The 7,500-nt window shown below is 35.6% G+C and overlaps 1 protein-coding gene across 3 annotated transcripts in view; it reads right to left on the bottom strand.

Annotated features, from left to right (window-relative positions):
- The window catches only part of LOC128663107 (mucosa-associated lymphoid tissue lymphoma translocation protein 1 homolog), a 167,587-nt gene that overhangs the window by 109,990 nt on the left and 50,097 nt on the right, over positions 1–7,500 (bottom strand). The gene's annotated exons all lie outside the window — the stretch shown is intronic.

Consider the following 7,500-nt stretch of genomic DNA (forward strand, 5'->3'; position numbering starts at 1 on the left):
AAACACTATAATAAAATTATTAATCCCTAATCTGCCGCTCCGGACACCGCCGCCACCTACATTATATTTATGAACCCCTAATCTGCTGCCCCCAACATTGCCTACACCTACATTATATTTATTAACCCCTAATCTGCCTTCCCCAATGTCGCCGCAACCTACCTACACTTAATAACCCCTAATCTGCCGCCCCCAACATCGCCGCCACTATACTAAATGTATTAAACCCTAAAGCCTAACCCTAACACCCCCTAACTTAAATATAATTTAAATAAATCTAAAGAAAATTACTATCATTAACTACATTATTCCTATTTAAAACTAAATACTTACCTATAAAATAAACCCTAAGATAGCTACAATATAACTAATAGTTACATTGCAGCTAGTTTAGGATTTATTTTTATTTTACAGACAAGTTTGTATTTATTTTAACTAGGTAGAATAGTTATTAAATAGTTATTAACTATTTAATAACTACCTAGCTAAAATAAATACAAAAGTACCTGTAAAATAAAACCTAACCTAAGTTACACTAACACCTAACACTACACTATAATTAAATAAATTAACTAAATTAACAACAATAAATTCAATTAAATTAGCTAAAGTACAAAAAAAACAAACACTAAATTACAGAAAATAATAAACAAATTACAAGATATTTAAACTAATTGCACCTAATCTAATAGCCCTATCAAAAAAAAAAAAAAAACTAGCCTAAACTAAACTACCAATAGCCCTTAAAAGGGCCTTTTGCGGGGCATTGCCCCAAATTAATCAGCTCTTTTACCTGAAATAAAATACAAACAACCCACCCAACAGTAAAACCCACCACCCACACAACCAACCCCCCAAATAAAATACTATCTAAAAAAGCCTAAGCTCCCCATTGCCCTGAAAAGGGCATTTGGATGGGCATTGCCCTTAAACGGGCAGTTAGCTCTTTTGCAGGCCCAAACCCTAACCTAAAAATAACACTAACCCCTTGAAGTTCAACTTACTGGGAGAAGTCTTCATCCAAGCCGTGCGAAGTGGTCCTCCAGACGGGCAGAAGTCTTCATCCAGACAGCATCTTCTATCTTCATCCAACCGGCGTGGAGCGGGTCCATCTTCAAGACATCCGAAGCGGAGCATCCTCTTCATCCGACGACTAAAGACGAATGAAGGTTCCTTTAAGTGATGTCATCCAAGATGGCGTCCCTTAGATTCCGATTGGCTGATAGAATTCTATCAGCCAATCAGAATTAAGGTAGAAAATTCCTATTGGCTGATGCAATCAGCCAATAGGATTGAAGCTCAATCCTATTGGCTGATCCAATCAGCCAATAGGATTGAGCTTGCATTCTATTGGCTGTTCCAATCAGCCAATAGAATGTGAGCTCAATCCTATTGGCTGATTGGATCAGCCAATAGGAATGAATTTCAATCCTATTGACTGATTGCATTAGCCAATAGGATTTTTCTACCTTAATTCTGATTGGCTGATAGAATCGTCTTTAGTCGTCGGATGAAGAGGATGCTCAGCGTCAGATGTCTTGAAGATGGACCCACTCCGCGCCGGATGGATGAAGATAGAAGATGCCGTGTGGATGAAGACTTCTGCCCATCTGGAGGACCATTTCACTCGGCTTGGATGAAGACTTCTCCCGGCTTCTTTGAGGACTTCGGCCCGGCTTGGATGAAGACTTCTCCCGGTAAGTCGATCTTCAGGGGGTTAGTGTTAGTTTTTTTTAAGGGTGTATTGGGTGGGTTTTATTTTTAGGTTAGGGTTTGTGCCTGCAAAAAAGCTAACTGCCCTTTTAAGGGCAATGCCCATCCAAATGCCCTTTTCAGGGCAACGGGGAGCTTAGGTTTTTTTTTATAGTATTTTATTTGGGGGGTTGGTTGTGTGGGTGGTGGGTTTTACTGTTGGGGGGGTTATTTGTATTTTTTTTTTCAGGTAAAAGAGCTGATTACTTTGGGGCAATGCCCCGCAAAAGGCCCTTTTAAGGGCTATTGGTAGTTTAGTTTAGGCTATGTTTTTGTGTTTTTTTTTGGGGGGGGGCTTTTTTTATTTTGATAGGGATATTAGATTAGGTGTTTAAATATGTTGTCATTTGTTTATTTTCTGTAATTTAGTGGGGTGGTTTGTACTTTAGCTAATTTAATTTAATCAATTTAATTGTTGTTAATTTAGTTAATTTATTTAATTATAGTGTAGTGTTAGGTGTTAGTGTAACTTAGGTTAGGATTTATTTTACAGGTACTTTGTATTTATTTTAGCTAGGTAGTTATTAAATAGTTAATACCTATTTAATAACTATTCTAATAACTATTCTACCTAGTTAAAATAAATACAAACTTGCCTGTAAAATAAAAATAAATCCTAAACTAGTTACAATGTAACTATTATATTGTAGCTAGTTTAGGGTTTATTTTATAGGTAAGTATTTCGTTTTAAATAGGAATAATTTAGTTAATTATAGGAATTTTTAGTTAGATTTCTTTTAATTATATTTAAGTTAGGGGGTGTTAGGGTTAGACTTAGATTTAGGGGTTAATAACTTTAGTATAGTGGCGGCGACGTTGGGGGTGGCAGATTAGGGGTTAATAAATGTAGGTAGGTGGCTGCAATGTTAGGGACGGCAGATTAGGGGTTAATAATATTTAACTAATGTTTGCGAGGTGGGAGTGCGGTGGTTTAGGAGTTAATATGTTTATTATAGTGGCGGCGACGCTGGGGGCGGCAGATTAGGGGTCAATAAGTGTAGGTAGGTTGCGGCGACATTGGGGAAGGCAGATTAGGGGTTCATAAATATAATGTAGGTGGTGGCAGTGTCTGGAGCGGCAGATTAGGGGTTAATAAATATAATGTAGGTGTCGGCGATGTTGGGGGCAGCAGATTAGGGGTTCATAAGTATAATGTAGGTGGCGGCGGTGTCCAGAGCGGTAGATTAGGGGTTAATAAGTATAATGTAGGTGTCGAGGGCAGCAGATTAGGGGTTAATAAGTGTAAGATTAGGGGTGTTTAGACTCGGGGTGTTAGATGTAAACATAACTTTTATTTCCCCATAGGAATCAATGGGGCTGCGTTACTGAGTTTTACGCTGCTTTTTGGCAGGTGTTAGACTTTTTCTCAGCCGGCTCTCCCCGTTGATTTCTATGGGGAAATCATGCACGAGCACGTATGACCAGCTCACCGCTGACTTAAGCAGCGCTGGTATTGGAGTGCGGTAATGAGCAAAATTTTGCTCTACGCTCACTTCTTGTCTTTTAACGCCGGGTTTCTGAAAACTCGTAATACCAGCGCTGTAGGTAAGTGAGCGGTGAGAGAAAACTGCTTGTTAGCACCGCATAGCTCATAACGCAAAACTCGTAATCTAGGTGATAGTCTGCAAAAGAAATTAAACTCCCAGTAGGAGGTAGAAGAGATAAGCAATGCAATGTAAATTTTCAATTGTTCTCTCTAAGTTTTGGCTTTCACAGAGATAATATAAATAATGATGTGTGTACAGAAAGTGATAAAATAAGGAGATCTGATTTCCCTGCAAGCTTAATCCATTTTGATGGGTTGTGGTGTCGTATAACAAAACCAACTATTTTAATATACAAAATTAAACCTGAAGAAGCAGTTTCTCATACATTTTTTACTCTGCAACTGGTCATTGGAAACATATTAAGTGAAAACCAAATTGACTGTACAATGTCCCTTTAATATAAGGGCATCCGGCCACTAAACCATCTTATTTTCAAAATAAAAGTAAAACTGTAGAAAGTTCCTCCATGTACGCAGCCGTCTTGTTATGAGTAATCCCCAAGGCACCTGTGGGGGGTGTTAGTCCTCTTAGTAGGCCACCGCCTAATGGTCCAGATCTGGACTGAGATATCATGAGCTCAGCAAAAGGTGTATCATTCTATGCAACAAATATACAGCCATCCAAAAATGGCATTAGAAAATAAGGATACTGTAAAATTCAAAAGATAATCAGCAGATTATTTTGTTCACTGCTGCAGCCTGAAATAATGTGACCAGTCATGGACGCTGCCCAGACATGCCACCCCTTAACTATCATTTTATTACGCACATACTTGCACATCTAACACATTCACTAACTGTAATAAAAAGAGTTCCAAAAGAAGCTTTTTAAACAAATGTCACTTCAGTTTATTCCAGTTTAAAAATCACAGGAAACATGAAGACTAATTTCTTGGCAGAACAAAGTCTGACCGGTTTCGGTTGTGCATACCGTAATCATAGACTAACACCTGTCATGTGAGGCATCTATTTAAACAGAATGCATCACTTCCTGATTGGCTAAAAACAAGGTAACCAGAAATGTAATTCTATACATACAGGTAATACATATTCTTAATAAGAAAACATTAGATGATAATAAGATATGTATACATACAGTAGATACAGATAAATCACAACTAAATCATTTATCACAGGAAGTCAGTGGGTTGCAAAAATTATATTAGTAATAATAATAATAATATTGTTTTTATCCCTTGTCCATTTTCCTTACTATTTTAATCTTCAGATTTGTGAACTATGGTACTAGAGAAAAGCAGGTTACATATACGGTACACATGTTCTGACAGTGAGTTGCATTTTTTACCTTTGTAAAAATGGAACACCTATCTATACCTATTTGAATTAAAATTATAGTTCCATTCTAACCACCTAAAAATAGTCTATTTTATCATTAAATAAATAAATATAATAATAATAATATAATAATGTAAAAATAATAAAATATTATTGACCAGATTACAAGTGGCGTACTATTTAGCACTTTTGCTCAAGAGTAAGCTTTGCTAGAAGTAAGCTATTTGTGCGCATTGTGTTATACATTTATTACAGGCTGCTCGCATGTGAAACCCGATGCAGGCTAACCAAATATCATGACCGCGTTAATGTATTCTCCCAATAGAAGTTAATGGAAAGCGCAAAAGAAAAAACCTAACACCTAGTGTTCGCGCGCTAACCCAACAGTTATTTATATTTCACATTACAGTGTTCTTCACATACATTACAATCTAATTTTTATTGTATATATATATATATATATATATATATATATATATATATATCTTTGTATACCTATACCTGTATATCTATTCCTACAGATATATGGGTATAGATATCTATTTTACAGTGACAAAATAGAGGTTGCACTCCAATATTATGACAAAAAAGTGGTTCTGATAAATAGATGATTTTGTCATCCTGTGGTGGGTCCAGCCAGACACTTTATACCTTCTTATTGAACACATATATAGAGAAGTACCTTTTTTTAAATTCAGTGCTAAGCATAGCTTTGATCAAATTGAGTTCCTAGATACTATGGTTTTCAAACATAATAGAGGTTTAAAAACTGAGACATGTGAAGCCTATAGAGAGAAACATGTTATTTAACAGTTTTTATCCCCCTAGAACTTTTAAAAGTGTTAAGAAGTCTCAATTTATGCATATTGAGAGAATTGTGTCAGATCCAGAAACAAAGGAAATCAGGTTTTAACAAATGGAGGATGAATTCATTAGGATAGGATATGAACCTAAATACATGAAATACAAAAATATTATGCATACGGTTAAACGAATAAAAGGGAAAGATTATACCTTGAGTAACAGCATTTTTGTTATCATAAAGAGAAATTTGTTTATTTTTATTAAAGAATTTGCCTATATACCAAGTGCCTCTTAGCGAAAGGGTAATTCTCATGGCAGACGACTTGTACATCCCTGTATGAATCCTGCAAAAAAAGATGGCACTGTGTTTTTTAGCAAGCCCAGACATGGGACTTTATCATGCCTGGGCTGTGCACAGTGCCACCAGTGTAATCAAGGGCAGAGAGATTTCCCATCCATACACAGGCAAAACATGTAACACTCAGGCTATTATACTTGTAATTCAAATTACGTGTTATTTATACACTTTGAAGGGTCCCTGTGGCATTTTATATATTGGGGAAAATTACCCTAAAAGTAAAAGCACATATTTGTCAACACAAATCTACAGTCTGTAATCCTGAAACTGCACATTCACCAGTACCAGCACATTTCCTAGAGAAAGGGCATCAGGCGAAGCAACTGAGATTTATGGTGATAGACCAGGCTCATAAAAAAACCTAGGGGAGGTGATAGAGTGAGAGATTTGCTATACAAAGAGGCCAAATGGATATGGAAACAACTTGATGCCATTTACCCAAAGGCCTGAATATGGACTTCAATAACGCAATGTAAGATTAGTTATTCTTGATGTGCACTAACCAGAGACCGGTTCAGACCAAATGCTCAACCCCGTTGCGCATTAAGCATATTTTACATTCCTATGTTCTTAACATAGAAAAACATTTTTATTATTTAATATATATTTCTATATATATGTGATAATGTTAATGTCAAATATATATATATATATATACCTATATATCTATAGGAATAATAATAAATATGTATTTACAATGAAAATTACATTTTCCTGTAAGTGGAGAACATTGGAATGCTAAATATGTACAGTAAATTTAGTAAAACACATAAATACTTAAATACATCTGTACACAAATATATATGTATATATATATTTATAATATAGCCCTTTGCAGCCAAACACCTTGTAATATACCATACCTCCTTTTAACCCTTATAATTTAAAAAAATATATTTATATGAATATAGTGTTTATATGAGTGTAACTGTAATTTTGAAGTATTTATGTTGTGTTTTATGCAACTTTTTTTAACGCATCTACCTATTACACGAGGGCTTCTGTTGCGCTAATATGTCAAGAGTAAAATGTGATTGTGGTCTTGTGATCGCCTTTACTTTCAACTTACACATACTATTTCTGACATGCGCAAAAACCTGGTATCGCTTGCGCGCAACAGTTAGCGCTTCACTTGTAATCTAGTCCAATTTGTTTTCATCTATTCATACAGTAGCTAACTGCATTTTTACACAGGAACATTTAACATTTCTGAATGGCACATTTTAGTCTTATTTGTTTACCAACAAACATATTTGACTTTAAAATATATTTTTCAGACTTCTAAATTGATGGAAAGTTCAATAGTTTCAACAGCGGTGTCCTATTAAATCAAACATGGATCAAGGCCCTGGGGGTGTACAGGAGCAATTGAGCAAATGATATGCAAAACTTCACTACTTATGTGCAGAAACTAAGCACAAACCCTATGACTGTAGAAATTGTGATGGATGGAGACAGAAGCTGCGAGAATTGTGCTTCAGTTTTTAAGTCTGCAATATGTAATGTTATAGTACAAGTATTATGCATGCTCTATTTAATACCCATAATTACATTTGTGGGAAAACGGAGACTATAATGTTCAGTTAAAAGCTATTGAGTATTTGTTGGTAAAAATAAAAATATTGCAGTTTTCTTTCTAGAGTTCTGAAGTATTTCTGACTTTTTTCCAGTCCAATCTGCTTGTCTTCAAATTTGTTTAATGCCATCTACCTCTGTGTTAGTCCCTCTGTAGGCTCAGTTTTCT

This window comes from Bombina bombina, chromosome 6, assembly GCF_027579735.1.
Source record: "Bombina bombina isolate aBomBom1 chromosome 6, aBomBom1.pri, whole genome shotgun sequence".
Lineage (NCBI taxonomy): Eukaryota > Metazoa > Chordata > Amphibia > Anura > Bombinatoridae > Bombina > Bombina bombina.